At 32.0% G+C, this 21719-nt stretch overlaps 1 protein-coding gene across 1 annotated transcript in view; it reads left to right on the top strand.

Annotated features, from left to right (window-relative positions):
* The first annotated feature begins 351 nt into the window (after positions 1-351).
* The window catches only part of LOC141301034 (zinc finger protein 609-like), a 38744-nt gene continuing 17376 nt past the window's right edge, over positions 352-21719 (top strand). Inside the window, exon 1 of the mRNA XM_073831287.1 lies at positions 352-617. The gene's annotated coding sequence lies outside the window, so the exon portion shown is untranslated. The remainder of the gene's footprint in view (positions 618-21719) is intronic.

Raw genomic sequence — 21719 nt, 5'->3', positions numbered from 1 at the left:
CGATAAATAAACATGACTTGAGCAGCCCTATGCGTCTCAATCCGTATCTCTGCAGAACTCCAGCTCCAGGTTTTCCTCTCATTCGATCCGCTCCACTAGGATTCTGTGATCCGGGCCGTGAATGAGCTCATGTTGGGTTGCATTGCTTCAATGTCTCGCAGTGAGAGATGCAAACAAGCGTAAAGAGCCATTAGAGCACTAGTGGAAGCAAAGCAAAGGGACTGTGCGACTGCAGCTGATTCTCTGCGTGTGTTTGGGACGTATCCTCTGCTGCTAACCGCTGGGAATCTATTGCGTTGAGAATTAACGACACTTGCTGTATTTCAGCCTTCGCGAAAGCAAAATGTCGTTTTTCCAGCCGCCTTTTCCGCAGCTTGTCTTGGATCTGGAGTGGATCTGAACTGTTCCGATGGCTGCAGTCCAGTGAAACCGGCCTGTCTTTGGATCTGTGTGTGTGAATGTGTGTATGAATGTGTGTGCATGGGTTTATATGTGTGTATGAGTCTGTATGAGTGTGAATGTGTGTGTGTGTAACCCCAGCACATTTCCTTGGAGGGGTATTTTGCTGTTTTTTGGATCTATGGGATGCTTCTAGATCGGGCTGGATCCTCTGGGGGGTGAGTGTCTGCATGTTTATTATATTTCATGTGTTTTGTGCAGGAATTTGTGTGCTGCCACTTCTTTGCTTCTTTAGCTTTAGCCGTCAGGATTAGCACTGCATTGACCTCATGGCTTTATTCCATGTTTGCAAGCCTGAAATGTCACCGTAATGGCTTTGAGACTGTGATTTATGTGATTGTGCGTCTCTAAATAGTTATTAAATGTGTAAACATGATTTGTTTTTGCATTCTTTATGACTTCTGTGCGTTTTGCTGGGTTTGGCTCGTTGGGCTGTTTCTGCGTTTGATCTTAAATATGTTTTGGATGTTTAACGTTGAAAATGTTTATTCTTGAAGTGCTTGTTGTTTATTTTCTCAGATATTTCTAGACTAGTAGATGAGTGTGAATGCTAATGCTAACGCTGCTGCTCTTTGTCATATCCGTCGTTAGCTCTGCTAGCGCAGCTCGAGTGTTTTTCATCGCTGTAATAATCAAATCTGACAGCGACAGAGCTGACATTTGTGTTTTTATTAATGAGAAGGTTGTGATTAATCTGTGAGGTTTGATTTGTGTGATGGTTTGATTAAGTAGTCGAGTGTGTGTGGGATAAACTCGTGCTTACAAAAGCTAAAGCGGCTAAACAACGTGTGTGTGTTGGAAAAGAAAGACAAGATTCACACACACTGATTGTATTTCTCAAAATAATATGATAATAACACGGTATTCTTGAGGTACAGTGTAATTTCTTAAGTGTATGGAAATTATTACGTATTGTAGGAGACGTACTATGGTATTACTATGTTTTTAGACATGGGTAGTTGACTAAAATACAATTTGAGAAGAAGAAATCCATGTATTTATGTAGTCTGATCTTTAGGAAAATATAAAGGGTCCCTAACTTTGTCAATTCCTTCAAAGTTTTAACATTTTTACTGCGCTGTACCGTAAATTTGTCCTGTGGTGTGAGCAAAAATTAAGAAAACCTCTTAAAATATATTTAAAAAATAGCATGAGAGAGATGTATCATCATTGTTAGACACTAATTTTCATTATAGTGTTGTTTTAATTTGTTTTAATTGCGATTAACATCTTTTTTTTTTGCACCATGACTTGTTGGACAATTTTAAAACTTTGCTGTCACCCGTTGAAAATAGCTGAAAATTATATCATTTTAAGATTAGTGATATTTATGTCTTCCCTATTGCAATACTCAACTGTTTGTTTGTTTTTTAAAGATGTTTTGAGATAAAAACAAATCTGTGGTTCTTTTATGTGTTTCACACCATGTGACATTGCGTCACACTAAAGGACAGAAATGGTAGTTATTAAAGTATTTCTATTTCATTTTCAACATGTCAAAGGAGAAAGAAAGCATAATTTTAATGCAAACAATATCAACATTTTTTATTTAAGATATTTTGAGATGAAAATAAATCTGTGGTTCTTTTATGTGTCACACCATAGGACATTACGTCACACTAAAGGACAGAATTGTTATTTATTAAAGTATTTTTTATTTCATTTTGAGCATGTCAAAGGAGAAAGAAAGCTTAATTTTGAAAAAAAAAGGTGTCTTTTTATGTCACACCGTAGGACATTACGTCACACTAAAGGACAGAAATAGTAGTTATTAAAGTATTTCTATTTAATTTTGAACATGTTGATACAAACAATATCAACATCTTTTTTAAGATATTTTGGGATAAAAACAAATCTGTGGTTCTTTTATGTGTAGCACCATAAGACATTACATCACACTAAAGGACAAAAATGTATTTAAGTATTTAATTATTTTGAACATGTCAAAGGAAAAAGAAACCTCATTTTTTAATGTGTTACACTATAAAAAAATGGTAGTTATTACAGTATTTCCTTTTAATTTTGAACATGTCAAAGGAGAAAGAAAGCTTAATTTTGATACAAACAATATCAACATGTTTTTAAAGACATTTTGAGATAAAAACAAATCTGTGGTTCTTTTGTGTGTCACACCATAGGACATTACGTCACACTAAAGGACAAAAAATGGTAGTTATTGCAGTATTTCCTTTTAAATTTGAACATGTCAAAAGAGAAAGAAAGCTTGTTTTGAAAAAAACAACAAATCTGTCATTTGTTTATGTGTGTCACACTAAAGGACAGATGGTAGTTATTAAGGTATTTCTATTTCATTTTGAACATGTCAAAGGAGAAAGAAAGCTTAATTTTGAATCAAAAATCTGTATTTTTTTGTCACACCAATAGGACACTTTCATTTTTTTATGTGTCCCACCATAAGACATTACATCACACTAAAGGACAGAAATGGTAGTTATTAATGTATTTATATTTAATTTTGAAAATATCAAAGGAGAAAGAAAGCTTAATTTTGATACAAGCAATATCAATATGATTTTTTTAAAGATATTTTGAGATAAAAACAAATCTGTGGTTCTTTTATGTGTCACACCATAGTACATTGCGTCACACTAAAGGACAAAAATGGTAGTTATTACAGTATTTCTATTTCATTTTGAACATGTCAAAGGAAAAAGAAAGCATATTTTTGAAAAACAAAAACAAATTTGTCACTTTTTTATGTCACTCCATAGGACATTACGTCACACTAAAGGACAAAAATGGTAGTTATTAAAGTATTTCTATTTAATTTTGAACATGTTGATACAAACAATATCAGCATGTTTTTTTAAAGATATTTTGAGATTAAAAACAAATCTGTGGTTCTTTTATGTCACACCATAGTACATTATGTCACACTAAAGGACAGAAATGGTAGTTATAAAGTATTTCTATTTGATTTTGAACATGTCAAAGGAGGAAAAGCTTAATTTTGAAAAACAAAAACAAATCTGTCTTTTTTTGTGTGTCACGCCATAGGACATTATGTCACACTAAAGGACAAAAATGGTAGTATTACAGTATTTCTATTTAAGGAGAAAGAAAGCTTAATTTTGATACAAACAATATCAACATGTTTTTTAAAGACATTTTGAGATTAAAAACAAATCTGTGGTTCTTTTATGTGTCACACCATAGGACATTATGTCACACTAAAGGACAAAAATGGTAGTTATTACAGTATTTCTATTTCATTTTGAACATTTCAGGAGAAAGAAAGCTTAATTTTGATACAAACAATATCAACATTTTTTAAAGATATTTTAAGATAAAAACAAAGTATTTTGAAGTCATCTGAAAATTTTGGGTCTGTTGTTCCTCATACAATGCTATCAAATGATTTTGTAAGACTTGAAATATAGTGCACATTATATAACATTACATTTATGCATTTCACAGATGCTTTTATCTAAATCAGCCAACGTTGCATTCAAGGTCTACATGTTATCAGTTTATGCATTCCCTGGGATTTGAACCCATGACCTTGGAGTTGCTGGCGCTGTGATTTACTACCGCACAAGTCATATGGACCACTGTTCTGATGCTTTTAATACCCTTACGGTGTTTTGTGTCTTTTTTGAAGCATAAAATCTCCAGTCCCTATGGATTTTTTCATTTTTTTCCAATAGGGAAACTCTTAAAGAGTTATAATCCATAAACCAAACCAAATTGGACAAAAAGACTGAGTTTTAAGAGCAAAAGAACTACAGTCATATTATAAAGCATTGATTTAATCAAATTCAAACGGTGGATAAATTAAAACTATTGGTGTAAAGATGCTGTTTATGTATTTAGATCTAATGTAGATTGTGTAATTAGTAAGGATGCTTTGAGTTGGTCAAAAGTGATGATAAAGACATTTATAATATTGCAAAAGATTTCCATTTCAGATAAATGCTTTTCTTCTGAACTTTCTACTTATTGAAACCTGAACAATTATACTCAGCTGTTTTTAACATAATAATAAAAATGTTTTTTGAGCAGCAAATCAGAATTTTAGAATGATTTCTGATGGATCATGTGACTGGAGTAACGATACTACAAATTCAGATCATAAAAATGATTTGAAATCATAAAATAAATTACATTAAAATATATTCAAATAGAAGATGGTTATTTTAAATAGTGCTTTGCTGTGCTTTGGGTCAAATAAATGCAGGCTTGGTGAGCAGAAGAGAATACTTTTAAAAACATTAAAAATCTCACTGTTCAAAAACCTTTTGACTGGTATATATGTTGGATTTTTTTTTTTTTTTTTTAAGATTACATAAATATTGCTGTATGAAGAATTGTTTGAGTAAACCTTTTTTTAACTTGCATTAATAAAAAAATAAATTTACAAATCAAGACTTTTTAAAATTACAATATTGGAAAAAATGATTAAAAAAATGTGTAAATTTAAAAAAAAATTATATTAATATTTTTTTCAAATGTCTTGGTTAAAGAGTTATAAACCAAACCAAACTGGACAAAAAGACTCAGCTTTGTTATTATTATTAGAGAATATTAGAGAATTATTAGAGGATAAACTTTTTTTTTTTTTACCAAGACTTTTTAAAATAAAAATATTGGAAAAAATTATAACTTTTTTTTAATTTAAAATATATTTTTTAATAATTTTTCCCAATAAGGATTTTTAAAAAAAGTCTTGGTTAAAGAGTTATAGTTCATGAACCAAACCAAACTGGACAAAAAGACTGAGCTTTATTAGAGAATAAACTTTTTTTTTAACCAATACTTTTTAAAATAAAAATATTGGAAAAAATTATTACTTTTTTTTTTTTTTTTAATTTAAAATATATTTTTTATAATTTTTTCCAATAAGGATTTTTTTAAAGTTTTGGTTGAAGAGTTATAGTTCATGAACCAAACCAAACTGGACAAAAAGACTGAGCTTTATTAGAGAATAAACTTTTTTTTTTTAACCAATACTTTTTAAAATAAAAATATTGGAAAAAATTATTACTTTTTTTTTTTTAATTTAAAATATATTTTTTATAATTTTTTCCAATAAGGATTTTCTAAAAGTTTTGGTTAAAGAGTTATAGTTCATGAACCAAACCAAACTGGACAAAAAGACTGAGCTTTATTAGAGAATAAACTTTTTTTTTTAACCAATACTTTATAAAATTAAAATATTGGAAAAAATGATTACAAAAAAATATTATTTTTTTAATTTAAAATATATTTTTAATATTTTTGTTCCAATAAGGATTTTTAAAAAAGTAAAAAAAAAGGAGTTATAATTCATGAACCAAACCAAATTGGACAAAAAGACTGAGCTTTACTAGAGAATAACTTTTTTTTATTTTATTTGAGGTTACATAAACAAATAAACTTTGCTGCACTAAGTCGTTTCATTTGTTCAATAAATAAATGAATAAATAAATTTAACCAAGACTTTTTAAAATTACAATATTGGAAAAAAATATTACAAAAATTATTTTTTTTTCCCAATAAGGATTTTTAAAAAGTCTTGGTTAAAGAGTTATAATCCATGAACCAAAAAAAAAAAAAAAAAGACTGAGCTTTACTAGAGAACGAACTACAATCCTATAAAACGTTGATATAATCAAATTAAAATGATGGATAAATTAAAAGGTGCTGTTTAAGTATATATAACAATATATTTTATTACAAAATATGCATATTTTTAAGTAGTGCTTGACTATTTTGGTTGATTTCTTGTAGAATCATGGGTAATGTAATATTTCACAGTGCATTTTAATGTTAAACATGATTGTTTTTAAAAATAAGTTGAAATATTGCATAATGATAGCTTTACCAGAAACATATACCATTGATTAACAACCATGTACCTCACAGTAAGTCTGTCTTTAATGGTTTATAAGTTACCTTTGGAGAAATTGAATAAGATTGGACTCATTAAAAAAGTCGTGTGCATGTTTTATTTGAGTAAAGGATGGCATAATTGTCTTTTGTTGGGAGACTAGAGAACACACACACACTGAGAAATCGAAAACGTTGTTTTTAGCAGTGGTTTGCTAGAACGAGGGTGATTTATCAGGAGAAAACAGCAGCTTGATTTGTTTTGGTGTCAGTTTGTCTTCCTACCGCAGTAATTATTGTGTCCTGTTTAGTTTGCTGAAGGGCAGAATCATCCCTCGAGTGTCTTTCCTCATTCCTGCCCTCAAACCGCACAAGTCCTCTCAAAATCTTGATGGGAAAAACCCGTCCTGTTCCTCGGTGTGAGCCAGCGTTGACGTTTGCTCCGTTAATGATCAGAGATTCAGCCGCACAAGAACCCAAGCCATGAAAATTTACACTTTGCATTAATAATTCAGGGTCTGCCAGCACTCTTGGCGTCGATGGAGTGGTCCGCAGGTTCAAAGACTTCGAGTCATTACGACTAATGTAACATCATCAAGTTCAATTCACGTGAATTACTGTCTCTTGACATTTGGCAGCGTCTGTTTCCATTAAGGCCAAAACAACAGTTTCTGCCAAAATATCACACTGCACTGCCAAGGACGGTTTGATATTCTGCCGGGGCTCTGAGGCTGTAAGTAATCTAAAGTCCTGGATGTTGATTGGACAATACAACGTTTTAAATGTACAGACTTGAATATGTCCTTTCAATGGATGTGCAGAATATCCACTAATCAATATTGTGGATGTCTGTATTCTTGTTGAGGTGTGCATTAATCGAGCATAAAAAGCAAACCCATAAAGCTTACAGTGCTAATGTTTGAGCTTGATGTCGAAAACTGTTACTGTTCTAGAAATGAGAATTCATTTCCAGCAATGTCTGTTTGGAAAGTACCTGACTTTTTGGCACGTTTTTCGGGGTTTATGGTTCTCTTTATGAATTGTGCATAAGCGCTGATCATTGTGGTGGCGCTCTGATTTATGCTGTGTGCGTTTGAGAGTCACGGCTCGGGTTATTTTCATCTTAGTTCCCCATTTCCGAGAGCGAAACTGTGTTGTTTGACTCTGGAGGTTACGTTACCTAGTTTCCCAGGTTTGCTTCTGGCTTTGTGCGGATAAGTGCTGAAAAGCACCTGAAATCTGAGCTGTACGACCTGCCTTTATTTAAGATTTACACTGGAGTTTTATTTTGTCCTAGACGCCGTTTTCTGTTGGGGTCATTTATGATCTTCGAGTTTCATTCAGCTGTTTTGAGATTATCGACATTGGGAAAATGGTTTACTATTCTAAAATAAATGTAATTAGTTATTGAACAGTGCTGTCTTGTATTGCATTGCACTTGCGTTTTATTAAAGCAGTACGTCTCTGAAGCTCAATTTTTAATTGATTTTGGGCTGCAGCTTTAATGTATAAACAGATCTTTATGACCTAAACCTTCATGAACGACAACGTTTCTTTAGCTACTGATGCACATCTGGGACCAGGGTTTGAAGAAAGGGATTACATATAAGGCGAGTTATGTAATCAGATTACTTTTCCAAGTATATAGCAAAGTAACGTAACGCATTACTTTCCATAAAAAGTAACTCAGTTAGTCGAAAAATACATTGAATGGGTCAAAATGAACGATTTTTGTTTTATGCCAAATATCATTAGGATATTAAGGAAAGATCATGTTCCACAGAGATATTTTGTAAATTTCCTACCGTAAATATATTTTTGATTAGTAATATGCATTGTAGATACCAGATTTTCAATTAGTTGTATCTCCGCCAAATATTGTCCTATACATCAATGGAAAGCTTATTTATTCAGCTTTCAGATGTATCAATTAAAAAAAAAAATTACCCTTATGACTGGTTTTGTGGTCCAGGGTCACATTGTATTACATTACTTTTAAAAGTAACTTTGCCCAACAGGACTATTCTCACGATAAAATACAGCTTGGGTCAAAATGATCGATTTTTGTTTTATGCCAACAATTATTAGGATATTAAGGACAGATCATGTTCCACGAAGATATTTTGTAAATTTCCTACCATGAATATATCAAAACTTAATTTTTGATGAGTAATATGCATTGCTATGAACTTCAGGTGATTTTCTCAATATTCAGGATTTTCTTTTTTTTTTTTTTTGCACCCTCAAGATTCCAGATTTCAAATAGTTGTATCTCAGCCAAATATTGTCCTATCCTAGCAAACCATACATCAATGGAAAGCTTATTTATTCAACTTTCAGATATATAAATAAAAGGAAAATAACCCTTATGACTGGTCTGGTTTGTTGGCTTTGCCCAACATGACCATTCTAAAAATTTGACTTACAGCTTGTAATGTTGCAAATCTTAATTAATGTAGATTTACATTTATTCCTTTATCCATTTAGTGCATTTGTGCCAATGTTGAGCGCTACAGTAAAAACAATTCAGATAGTAGAGTACCAAGACATCAGCCATACAAATGAATGAGACGATTTGGCCATTTTATTAAAGTATGGATCTGGAGACCGTGTGATAATGATTTTAACCCAATCTTTATGACCTAAACCTCCATGAATGATGAAAGCTTCAGCTCTAAATGTTCAGCTATATATGAATTTGACCAGACAGCATCATGTTTCTTTAGCTACTGATGCACATCTGTGACCAGTGTTCGAAGAAAGGGATTACATATAAGGCGAGTTATGTAATTGGATTACTTATTGGATAACTAGCAAAGTAACGTAACACATTACTTTCTATAAAAAGTTACTCAATTAGTTTTTTTTTAGGGACTTTTTTAGGTCTTAAGCAGCATGCGTATATTTGCAGTAATAACCAAAAAATACATTGTATTGGGTCAAAATTATCGTTTTTTTTGTTTTATGCCAAAAATCATTAGGATATTGAGGAAAGATAATGTTCCACAAAGATATTTTGTAAATTTCCTACTGTAAACATATCAAAACTTAATTTTTGATTAGTAATATGCTTTGCTAAGAACTTAATTTGGACAATTTTTGCAATATTTGAATTTTTTTGCACCCTCAAGATTCCAGATTTTCAAATAGTTGTATCTCAGCCAAATATTGTCCGATCCTATTAAACCATGCATCAGTTGAAAGCTTATTTATATTGCTGACTCTTATGACTGGTTTTGTGGTCATGGGTCATATACTGTATTACATTACTTTTAAAAGTAACTTTGCCCAACTTGACTATTCATAAAATTTCACTTACAGCTTGTAATGTTGCAAATCTTAATTAATGTAGATTTACATTTATTCCTTTATCCATTTACTGCATTTGTGCCAATGTTGAGTGCTACAGCAAAAACAATTCAGATAGTAGAGTACCAATACCAATGATACGATTTGGCCATTTTATTAAAGTATGTCTCTGGAGGCAATGTGTGATAGTGATTTAACCCAATTTTTTAAATTGATTTTGAGGTAAAATACTGCGGTTGGATGGATAACCTGCATTCAGTACAGTTTGATTCATGTTCACTATCCAGCAGAAGCCTTTTTGGCATCAGGTGCCGTTGCGGTCTGAGTTGTCCTGATCCACAACAAAGCCTCCTGGAGATAAATGGCTTGCTGGGGATTTCTGTTCCTGCGCCGAGTGCGGCGAGGTGAGCTCAGGATAACGTCTGCTAAGTCACTCTCTCCCTCGCTCTGACATTTTGTTATCGTGCTGCCATTTGGCCAGAACCCAAGTGGATTCTAGCGCAGTGAAAGACGAACGCTTTGCTCATCGGATCCGGAGCGTGTTGAATGACAGGGGTGCGGTACGAGTCCTTATGTACACTCCAGAGCGGGATGCCGTTCAGGATTTTATACCCCTCATAAAGCTTTGTAACTGTCTTGAACAGCAGTGAGTTACAGCCTCGTCTTCAAATCGCCGTTGGGGGCCGTTTTTAGTGCTGCTGTTTTGTTTTCATTTTCATTTCCAGTGAATGAAGGGGATTTTAGCTTGATTCAGTTTATTTTTGGGTTGTATTGAGTTTATTCATTGCAGATTGACTTTTGATTGAATATTCCATTATAATTGATGGATGTTTCATGAGTTTTCTTCTGTTTTCGAGTCTTTGGGTCTTCTGTCTGAGATTAATGTTGAAGCTTCAATGCATCAATTGTTCTTTTATGAGACTTTTGAGTTTTTGCTAAACCTCCCGGAATCAAGAGGCTTCAAAGTTATAGATATTAGGGGTCAACAAATTGATTTGCCGATGAAATAATTAAAAAGCATTTAAAGAGTTTTTGTCAGAGCCCTTATTGTTATTAATTTTGACAAATTATTTTTACAACAGACACATGTATCGGTTTAAAATATCGGTTATCGGTCTAAAATATTGGTATAAATGTCCAGTTATAGATATAGATGTATTGCTTGGCTTACATAGTTTCTTCAACTACTTTAGTTTTGTTGTTGTATTTTAATTATGCATGGCAATTATTTTGACAGAGATTCTTGAAATTCAGCTTATAACTTGTAATACTGAAAAAAAATCTGCCCAAATTTTAATTTACATTTATTTACCACTGTATAAAATGGCATAACTCTTGGGCCGAACTTTTTAGGTGGTCATTTTGAGATTATCGCTATCAGATAAATTGTTTGTTGCAAGTACTATCATAATCAAATAAATGTAATTAGTTATTAAACATTGGCGTACTTTATTGTATTTTTCTTGGTTCCATTGTAAGTGTGTCTCTCAAGCACAATTTTTTATTGATTTTGGGGTTTAACATATAAACTGATCTTTATGACTCTTGAGTTCTTGCTTAACCTCCTGGAATAAAGAGGCTTTAAAGTTATAGATATAGATATTAAGGGTTGACTGATTATCAGTGGCGACATTTTTTGGTTATTGGCATTTTCAAAACATATTTGCAGTTAAAATTTAAAAGTATTTAAAGAGTTTTTGTCAGAGCCCTTGTTATTCTAAATTTTGGCATTAATTTTTTCATTTTTACACCTGACATGTATACCAATTCAAAATATCGGTTATCGGTCCACTTGATCTGTAATAATTGCATTAAATAAGTGCAATACATGCAGTAATTTTTAGTAACTTGGATAAAAATTTAAGTTTTTTTTAAACCACAGTGGAGTTAATTGATTTAAAATCATTTGACTACTTTTGTTTAAATTAATTTTCATTTTTATCTTGTCAAAATATTCCAGCAAGTTTTTTTTTTTAAACCACAAAAATTATTTTAAAATAATTTCACTTTGGTTTGAATTTGTGTTCAGTTTTGTCATATTGAATGTTCAATTTAGAATGTGTTTGAATTTTGAATGTTTTTGAATTTTGAAAGCTCTATTTAAAATGTTTTTGAATTTTGAAAGTATATTGGATAAAATATTAAAGTTAATAAAACCACAAAAATAGTTTTTCAGATAATTTCACTACTTTGGTTTGAATTGGGGTTCAAATTTGTCATTTTGATTGTTCAATTTAAAAGGTTTTTGAATTTTGAATGTTTTCAAAAGCTCTATTTAGAATGTTTTGAATTTTGGAAGTTCAGTTTAGAATGTTTTTTATTTTATTTTGAAAGCTCTATTTAGAATGTTTTTGAATTTTGAAAGTATATTAGGTAAAATATTAAACTTAATAAAACCACAAAAATAGTTCTCAAATAATTTTTACCACTTTGGCTTGAATTTGTTCAATTTCTTTCATTTTGAATGTTCAATTTAGAATGCTTTTTTGAAGTTTGGAGGTTAAATTTGGAATGTTTTTGAAGTTTGAAAGCTCAATTTGGAATGTTTTTGAATTTTGAAAGTATTGGATAAAATATTAAACTTAATAAAACCAAAAAAAAAAAAGTTTTTAAGTAATGTCACTACTTTTGAATTCATGTTCAATTTTGTCATTTTGCATGTTCAATTTAAAATGTTTTTTGAATTTTGAAAGTTCAAATTAGAATGTTTTTGATATCTGGCCATTTTAGGCTTATTGCCTTTAGCTGTATGCAATAATTTTTAGTAAATTGAATAGGGCTGGGCGATAAAACGATAACGATATATATCGCGATAGACAAGAGATCGATATCAATAAAAAATGTGTTCGATAAAACGTTCGATATTTTGTATTCTTCGTCGGCCCGCCCAACCCCCTTTAACGTTCAGTTCATAGCGCCAGATCACGCCAGTCAGAAGTTAAGGTTATCTTTCCTACAGAACGGGTCCTTGTTGTTGTATTAAACAAACTAAATAGCCTTATGTTATTAATCTTATTTACACAACGGCATGTCATTTCTGTCTCTACATGATCGCGCGTTTACAATGTCTCCTCACAGACGGGATCGCGGACTCCATTCATAAAAACGGACTTTACTATAGGGGGAATGCCGCGGAATTCGTCGATTTTTGGACCAATAAATCAACAGTTGGTCTGTTAATTAATTCAGATCGCGATATGGACTAGTGTCTGTGAAAACTGAAATGCAAAAAGACCGTTTCAATAAGAATCCTGCATGTTCCGTTTGCCTCTGTGTATGAATGGAGGAGACGCGTTTTATTTTCACTACACGCATACTGCACACGTGACGCTCCCGCTAATTTTTGGTCTTTGCATCTCACATGAACAGACAAACTCCAATAAATACATCTCCAAAGCTGCTGTGAGTGTCACTTTTTGTCAATTTTACCGTTTCATTAGTGAAACTAGCATCATTCATACTGTATTACACACTGAAACTTCACGGCAACCTGTCAAAATAAAAGTACGGTTTAACATGTAACAGAACAATATTAGTCTTGTATTACTTTATACAGTATAATGTAGGTGTTTATATGTTCACATTTAAATAATTTACATAAAACAATATATATGATAAATTAAAATAAAGAGTCACCACTTAATTGTTGAAAAAATACTATTATTATTAAACCTTTTTTTAACTGAATATAATTTTTCTTCTATGTATTAATTTTAACAGTTATTACACAAAGTATAGGCTAAAGTACCGGGAAAGAAGTAATGTTGGCTACTGGCAACCAGCAATCTGTGCAGAAATAAATATTATCAGCCAAGTACTTTGCAACAACCTCTGACCTGTGGTCAAGCCGTACTTCTGAGCCATACATTAGCTTGACCATTCACTTCATCGACAATGAATGGGGTTTGAATTGAGGATTAAGAGATAATTAAGTGTATATTGTGACTTTAGACTTATGTTTACATTTTAATTATTTGAGTTTTCCATGGTTGTTGACATTTCTGTCTTAATAACTGAGGGGATTATGATCAGAGGCAGGTTAAGTTTAAAATAAAAATGCTTGAGTGTAATATATTTTTCTCCTGGTCCTTATTTTAAATGGGTCATAAAAATATCAATAATTATCGATATCGACCGATATGAAACACTGATATCGTGATATAGTTTTCAGCCATATCGCCCAGCCCTAAAATTGAATAAATACTGCAATTTTTTTTGAGTTTGACATTGAAATCTGCCATCGTTATCTCTCAAAATTGGTATTGGCATTGGCCAAAGCTCGTTTTATTCTCATTTGGCACTTGACGAGTGTTTAATTTGTACGCTGAGATGTTTTGTCGTCTTGTCATTTGCAGATGGTGCTAATTTGTGTCCCTGTGTTTGTTTTCATTGTACCTCCGTCAGTTGCAGATATTGAGTTGCAGGCAGATGTGCCGAGATGTTGTTCTGTTAATGTGCTAAAATCAGGGCTGTAAATACGGCGTGAACGTGTGGGACGCGCAAACATCAGCAGCGGCTTCGTCTTTATTTAATTACAGCGTTATTTCTGCACGGCTGCGTGCTTGTTTTCTTTCTCCGAGCAACTGGAGTCTGACTTGACAGTGTTAATCTTTATTGACAATTTATTTGTAGATGCGCCTCGTAAAAGTGCTGGTGGAGCAGCATTTCTGCTTGCCGAATGCGATCACCAGTGGCCCTGAGCACCGTTTGTAATCACTAGACGAACACATCTCACGGTCGCCCGTCAACCAATCAAGATGTGAAATGAGCACCTGCCACCTGCTAAGTGCAGGAATATTTAGCCGGTAGACAGCAGGGTGTGTTTGTCAGAGGTTTCCAGCACTGTGACAGATGACTGCATCTGCATTCATGAGATGTCAAAACATGTCAGGTACTGCGTTTTTCTGCTGCCTTTTCATCCTCGTTCAGACCTCAGCACTGTTTTGTGACTAAAAGTGCTGTTTGTTTGAAGAAATCTAAAAGATAGATTAGCGGTGAATGGCTGAGAAAAAATCGTCTCTGAGAATGATGCAAGGAAACGATTATGGGATTTGTAAAGAGAGAGATTATAGGATAGTTATTTATGTGTGCAGTACAACTGCTGTTAAGTGAAAATGTGTTAACTTAAAATGTATTAAAATATTTCTATTTTAATAGATTAATTTTAATTAATTTCTTTTTCATTTTGTTTTTGATGCTTTGAAATGATTTAATTGATAAATCAATATTGAATGTTCAATTTTGATTGTTTTTTGAATGTTTTTGAAATCTGAATATTTTCAAACTTTGTTCAATTTAGAATGTTTTAATTTTTAAAAAGTTCAGTTTTGAATGTTCAATTTTCCCATTTCTTTTAAATTGAGCTATTTCAATAAAACCTTTTATTTGCTAATAATTAATAAATTGCTAAATAACATTTTGCAGGGAAAATATTCTTAATATGTTGGATAAAATATTAAACTTGTAATTTTTAAAGAGATTTTGTAAAACCACAAAGCATTTAAAATTTCACTACTTTGATTTGAATGAGTGTTCAATTTTGTAATTTGTTCAGTTTTGAACGTTTTTGAATTTTCAATGTTCTTGAATTTTGACTATTTTCAAACTTTTTTTCAAAATACAAAAACATTCTAAATTGAAGAACGTTTGAAAATAGTCAATTCAAAATTCAAAAACTTTCAAAATTCAAAAACATTTGAAATTGAACAGTTCAGTTTTGAATGTTCAATTTTCCCATTTCTTTTCAATTTCAGTAAAACCGGTTTTATTTGCTAATAATTAATGAATTGCTAAATAACATTTTGTAGGAAAAACTTTCTTAATATGTTGGATAAAATATTAAACTTGTATTTTTTTAAGATATTTTGTAAAATCTCACTACTTTGATTTGAATGAGTATTCAATGTTGTGATTTGATTAGTTTTGAATGTTTTTGAATATTGAATGTTCAATTTAGAATGTTTTTGAATTTTGAATGTTCAATTTTCCCATTTCTTTTAAATTGAGCTATTTCAATAAAACCCTTTATTTGCTAATAATTAATAAATTGCTAAATAACATTTTGCAGGGAAAATATTCTTAATATGTTGGATAAAATATTAAACTTGTAATTTTTAAAGAGATTTTGTAAAACCACAAAGCATTAAAAAATTTCACTACTTTGATTTGAATGAGTGTTCAATTTTGTAATTTGTTCAGTTTTGAACGTTTTTGAATTTACAATGTTCTTGAATTTTGACTATTTTCAAACTTTTTTTCAAAATACAAAAACATTCTAAATTGAAGAACGTTTGAAAATAGTCAATTCAAAATTCAAAAACTTTCAAAATTGAACTTTCAAAATTCAAAAACATTTGAAATTGAACAGTTCAATTTTGAATGTTCAGTTTTCCCATTTCTTTTAAATTGAGCAATTTCAATCAAACCTGTTTTATTTGCTTATAATTAATAAATAACATTTTGCGGGGAAAACTTTCTTAATATGTTGGATAGAATTTTAAACGTGTAATTTTTAAAGAGATTTTGTAAAACCACAAAAATGTATTTTTGTACTTTTGATTTGAATGAGTGTTCAATTTTGTGATTTGTTCAGTTTTGAATGTTTTTGAATTTTTAAAGTTCAATGTTGAACACTTTTGAATTTTTAAAGTTCAATGTTAAACGCTTTTGAATTATGAAAGTTTAATGTTAAACGCTTTTGAATATTAAAAGTTCAATGTTGAACGATTTGAATTTTGAAAGTTGAATGCTTTTGAATATTGAAAGTTCAATGTTGATCTCTTTTGAATATTTTCTAATGTTGTTCAATTTTGAATGTTTTCTAACTTGGTTCAGTTTTGAATATTTTCTAACTTTGTTCAACTTTGAATGTTTTCTAACTTGGTTCAATTTTGAATATTTTTGAACTTGGTTCAATTTTGAAAGTTTTCTAACTTGGTTCAATTTTGAATATTTTTGAACTTTGTTCAGTTTTGAATGTTTTCTAACTTGGTTCAATTTTGAATATTTTCTAACTTGGTTCAATTTTGAATATTTTTGAACTTTGTTCAATTTTGAATATTTTTGAACTTTGTTCAATTTTGAATATTTTTGAACTTTTTGAACTGAATTTTGAAAGTTCAATTTTCCCATTTCTTTCAAATTGAGCCGTTTCAATAAAACCTATTTTATTTGCTAATAATTAATGAATTGCTAATTTTTTGTAAAGTCTAACAAATGCCAATTGTTTAATGACATCATCGTTGAAATTGACATGGTTTCGGAGGGAAAACAGCAGAAACATCAGTATGATTTATCAACAGATTTAATGATGCTTAACAAAGCATCTGTCTGCTGTCTGTTTGTCACTCCAGAGCACTCCAAATTGCAAAACATGGCATATTAATTGAGTCAAAGTTAGAGTTGAAAATCTGCTGCTGATCAGGAATGAGCCAGGAGCACTTAAAGTGCTTTGATTTCAGATGGCTGCCACGTTTGTATGCAGGACTGGAGTGGTTGGTGTGAATCGCCTCTGGCGCGATCGGGCCAGCTTGGCAAGCTGTCATTGAACCGGCGAGCTGAATTCAAATGTTAACTCAAGCTGTCACGTGCTGACATACCGTGCACTTAGTAGTGACCGCGGCAGCTCCACTAAATAGTTTATTTTCCTTCCCGCGATGATGTTGAGATAGGCCTCGTCTGGGGCTTATCTGCCGGGAATCAGGACCTTTAAGAAGCATATGCTCAACTTAACAAGTGTGGGCAAGACGTGTTTGCACATCAGTCCAGTCAAACGCTTGTTTACATAGAAAAAAACTATAGAAAAGCAGCACAGTGGAATGCAAAAACCTGCGAAGAACTACTACATGTCTGATATTTCATGTTTGCATGATGCTGACAGACTGGAAGCTGCTGGTGTTTTCGTTTACTGTTAATAATGATGACATGCTACTGGTGTTATACTTAGTCATTTTTAATTTTATTGTCTTTTTGAGTTGACCTCAAACTAAATGTCTACATATTAAGCATTTCTCAACATATAAGATGTTTAAGTCAGGCTTGTACAATATTTGCCTTCATATTTCATACATCTTTGGCTTATGTAGAAAAAAACACCAGTTACAGGGATAATTACAACATTACAAAGTTTAATTTATAGCACAAAATTGTTTGAAAATTTGACGAAGACAAAGGTACTTTACATGAAAGAACTACAATCCCATGAAGCACTGCAAATTACATACTCAAATTAAAAACAACAGAGAAATAAAACAATTAATTTCAAAGTTATGTAAGTAATGTTATTTAAGTTGCAAAATATATATATATATTAGAGCTGCAAAGCGATTAGTTGTGATTAATCAGTTAAATGTTTGTTTACGTACTATTTGTGTGTGTACTGTGTATATTTATGTATATATAAATATATTTATATTTACATTGACATTTTTCCTTAAAATATGGGTCAAAGACGTTAAGATGTCCACATCAAAAGAAATTTACAAAAGCACATTAAATTTAAGTAAAGTATCTACTTTGAAGTTTTCAAATAAGTTTTTGGAGAATCAAATGTCAAAATTTGGTTGAAATAATGTTACATTTGTCATTCAGTGTAACACAATATGTAAAAATTCAAACAGTTTGCTTATTCTGACTTGTACATATTAAAATATATAAAAGAATAGGGAAGCATATACATTTTTATTCTTTTAAATGAGTAAAAAAATTCTTACTGACAAATGGGCAAAAACTGTAAAAAGCAACTTGTTTTATTTCATGTTTGCCCAGATGTTTCTAATTGTCATATAGTATAAATTATAGTCCTAAATTAACTAAAAATATGTAAGCTAAAATAGAGCTGCAAAGCGATTAGTCGTGATTAATCGATTGAAAATAAGTTTATTTTTGCATACTATGTGTGTGTACTGTGTATATTATGTATATATTAAGGAAAAATATGTTAGATTTATATGTAATATGAATTTAATTACAACATATACATACAAATACATATGTGACCCTGGAGCACAAAACCAGTCTTAAGTCGCTGGGGTATATTTGTAGCAATAGCCAAAAATACATTGCATGGGTCAAAATTATTGATTTTTCTTTTATGCCAAAAATCATTAGGAAATTAAGTAAAGATCATGTTCCATGAAGATTTTTTGTAAAATTCCTACTATAAATATATCAAAATGTAATTTTTGATTAGTAATATGCATAGTTAAGAACCTAATTTGGACAACTTTCCTCAGTATTACAGGAAAAACAAAACTAATGAAGAGATTCGAAAAAAGTGCCAGAAGTGTTTATTAAACAGTTTACATGAACACTGAACATATCAATGGCATACAAATTAGCCATCTATCTGTAAACTTTGAAACAGGAACTTCAATTTTTCAATTTTAATAACAAAAAATTAATAAACCATGTAAAAAAAAATAAAGTTTCAATTTAGTATTCTTGAAAACTCAGAAAAAATAAAAATAGCAGCCTACTTATTGCAGCTGGCCCATGTGCTGAATGAGTATTTGAGAACACTCACCTCATTCACTCACACACTCACTTATTCAGACAGAGAAACTTAAATGCTCCCACACATCCGATTTAAAACCCGCTTTTACGCCTGTTTCACACATACTCCGTATACAGTGCGTATGCAGTTCGTGTGTGTGTTACCTATGCGGTGCAGAAGCAGCACTTTTTCTAGATTTAAACTTAGCCAAAAAGCCACGTGTTGACTGTAAAACACAGTAGACGTCATTTATATGCATTTATGGTGTAATCACCACATTTCCGTGTCAATACATGTTCATTTTACAGCTAACAATGCGCTGTCACTTTAATTCAGGGCTGCAGCACAGCAAAAAATAGACTCGGTGGGGAAACGATCGCTGCACTGCTGCAAACGCACCGCTTCTGGGACGCACTGCCGGACGCGTGCAGTGTGAAACGCTCTAATCCGTTAACGTGGGTGAGGGGAAAAATACGCAACCCATACGCACTGCAGACAGAGTACGTGTGAAACAGGCGTTAGTTTCGACCATTTCCATCTCTTTTCCTTCGCCACTGCTAGCAGCACCTTCCATTTACGCATTATTGGATCTGTAGCGAAAACAGACCGCAAAGGATGATGGCCACGCCGGGGCTGATGGGAATTGTAGTTCCCGCTACCTCCCGTTCGCTCCATTCGCCTGAGCAAACTTTTCTCAGAAGACCCATCGTTTTATCGAGTCATGCGACCACGGTAGTATCGAAAAAATTTGCTGTTGCGGTACGACGGTATTTACAATACCGTTACATCCCCAGTATATACAAATGTAAAAGTATTTTTTGCGACTCAATGTAATTTGCAGTGCTTATTTTTGGTTACTTCAATTATTATTTAGATTATTCTCAATTTCATTTATTATTATTTCATTAATTACTTATTTACTTTAAGGTTTCCTTTTTTTTCCCCTTCCTTCTCCTCCCCCCCACCCTTATACCCCTTGTCTTGCTTAAATAGGAGCAAGAGCCACAATGGAGTTTTGCTGTGAGTGGACAGTCTAAATAAACTGGGCCATACACGTGACATCCCACTGAACTCCTTAATAAACTGTCTCCCTTTTTATTTTATTTCCTCACCTTTTTTCCCTTCTCCCTTCCTCTTCCTCAGTGTTTTCCCTCACCTTATCAGTTTTTTATTTCTTCTCTCTTTCTCCTTCCCCCTTTTTTCCTTTCTTCTTTGTTTCCCTTTTGCCTCAAAATTAACTTAGTTGAATTATTATTGAATTATTTAGTTGAATTTAACTGAATTATTATATTACCTGAATTATTTTCAATTATTTAAATTAATTTCTCTTATGTTTATGGATGTGTATATGCACACACACACACACACACACACACACACACACACATACACATATAAAGGTGTAAAGCTCATATTTATAATAATTTCGCCTCAATACTGCACATAATTACATGTAAATGAATTGTTATTGTCTGTGCTTTTGTCTTGCCCTTTTCTTTTTTTGTTGTTGTTCTCTCTCATGTAGTACCATCTTTCTGTACTGTATGTCCTACTTTATGTAATATTGTTCAAAAGTAAATAAAAAAAATATTTTTTTGCAGTGCTTCATGTGAGTGGGCGGAGCTAATGATCGCTAGCATTTATTGCGACTGTGATTGGTGGAATTTTTGTACAGCATTATGGGTAATGTCGTTTTTCACCACTTTCTCGCTATTAAACATCGCCCAGCTGTATTGTTAACTAAAAATAAAACCTTTTATTTCATGTTTGCCCAGGCAACTTTTCTAATTGTCATATAGTATAAATGAATGTCCTAAATAACCTAAAACTAAGTAAACTAAAATAGCTGCTAAACGATTACTTGCGATTTTAATCGATTCAAAATAAAAGTTTATTTTTACATACTATGTGTGTGTACTGTGTAAATTATGAATAGGGATGCACCGAATATTCGGCCACCGAAAATTTTCGGCCGAAAACGGCCCAAAAGAGCATTTTCGGTTTTCGGCCGAAAGATTTTTATCACCGAAACAGTATGTTGACGCAAACAGAAACCGCAGCCTGCTCGCGCTTGTCTGAAGCAACACGTCTGCGGTGTGGAAGTATTTCAGTATATCTGAGATATCTGAGAAAGACCCACGGATAGCGATTTGCAAAACATGTAATGCCGAAATTTCAAGAGGAGGTGTGTCTGCAGTCGTGCGGGCAGTCAGTGATGAGAGCAGAGATCGAGACAGATGTGGCTTTCAGTGAGTGAAAAACAATGGCTTTACGTTGGTGTTACGTTGCAATATTTTAAAGATATGTCTTTTCTATATACTGTATTTTTATAAATATTTATGTTTTAAACCATGGAGGTGAGCCAATGGATATCACACAAGCAACGTGAAAACTGCGCAATATGTTAAAGTGAAAGTAAAAACTGACAGTGCTTTCAGCATGTGATGTGCTTTCTCTCAGAGACAATGAGAGACGATTATACTTCATATGCTGATATTAATTTAGTCCCCTAATATTTTTCTTCTTTGAAAGGTGCAGCGCTCATATTTATTCAATGGATAGCCTTTTGAAGTTTCATCGCAATTCTTGTCTTTCAGTCCCCACATTTAAGACTACCTGAAATTATAAT

Source organism: Garra rufa, chromosome 25 (genome assembly GCF_049309525.1).
Source record: "Garra rufa chromosome 25, GarRuf1.0, whole genome shotgun sequence".
In the NCBI taxonomy this organism is placed as follows: Eukaryota; Metazoa; Chordata; class Actinopteri; order Cypriniformes; family Cyprinidae; genus Garra; species Garra rufa.
This window is presented reverse-complemented; position numbering and strand designations above follow the sequence as displayed.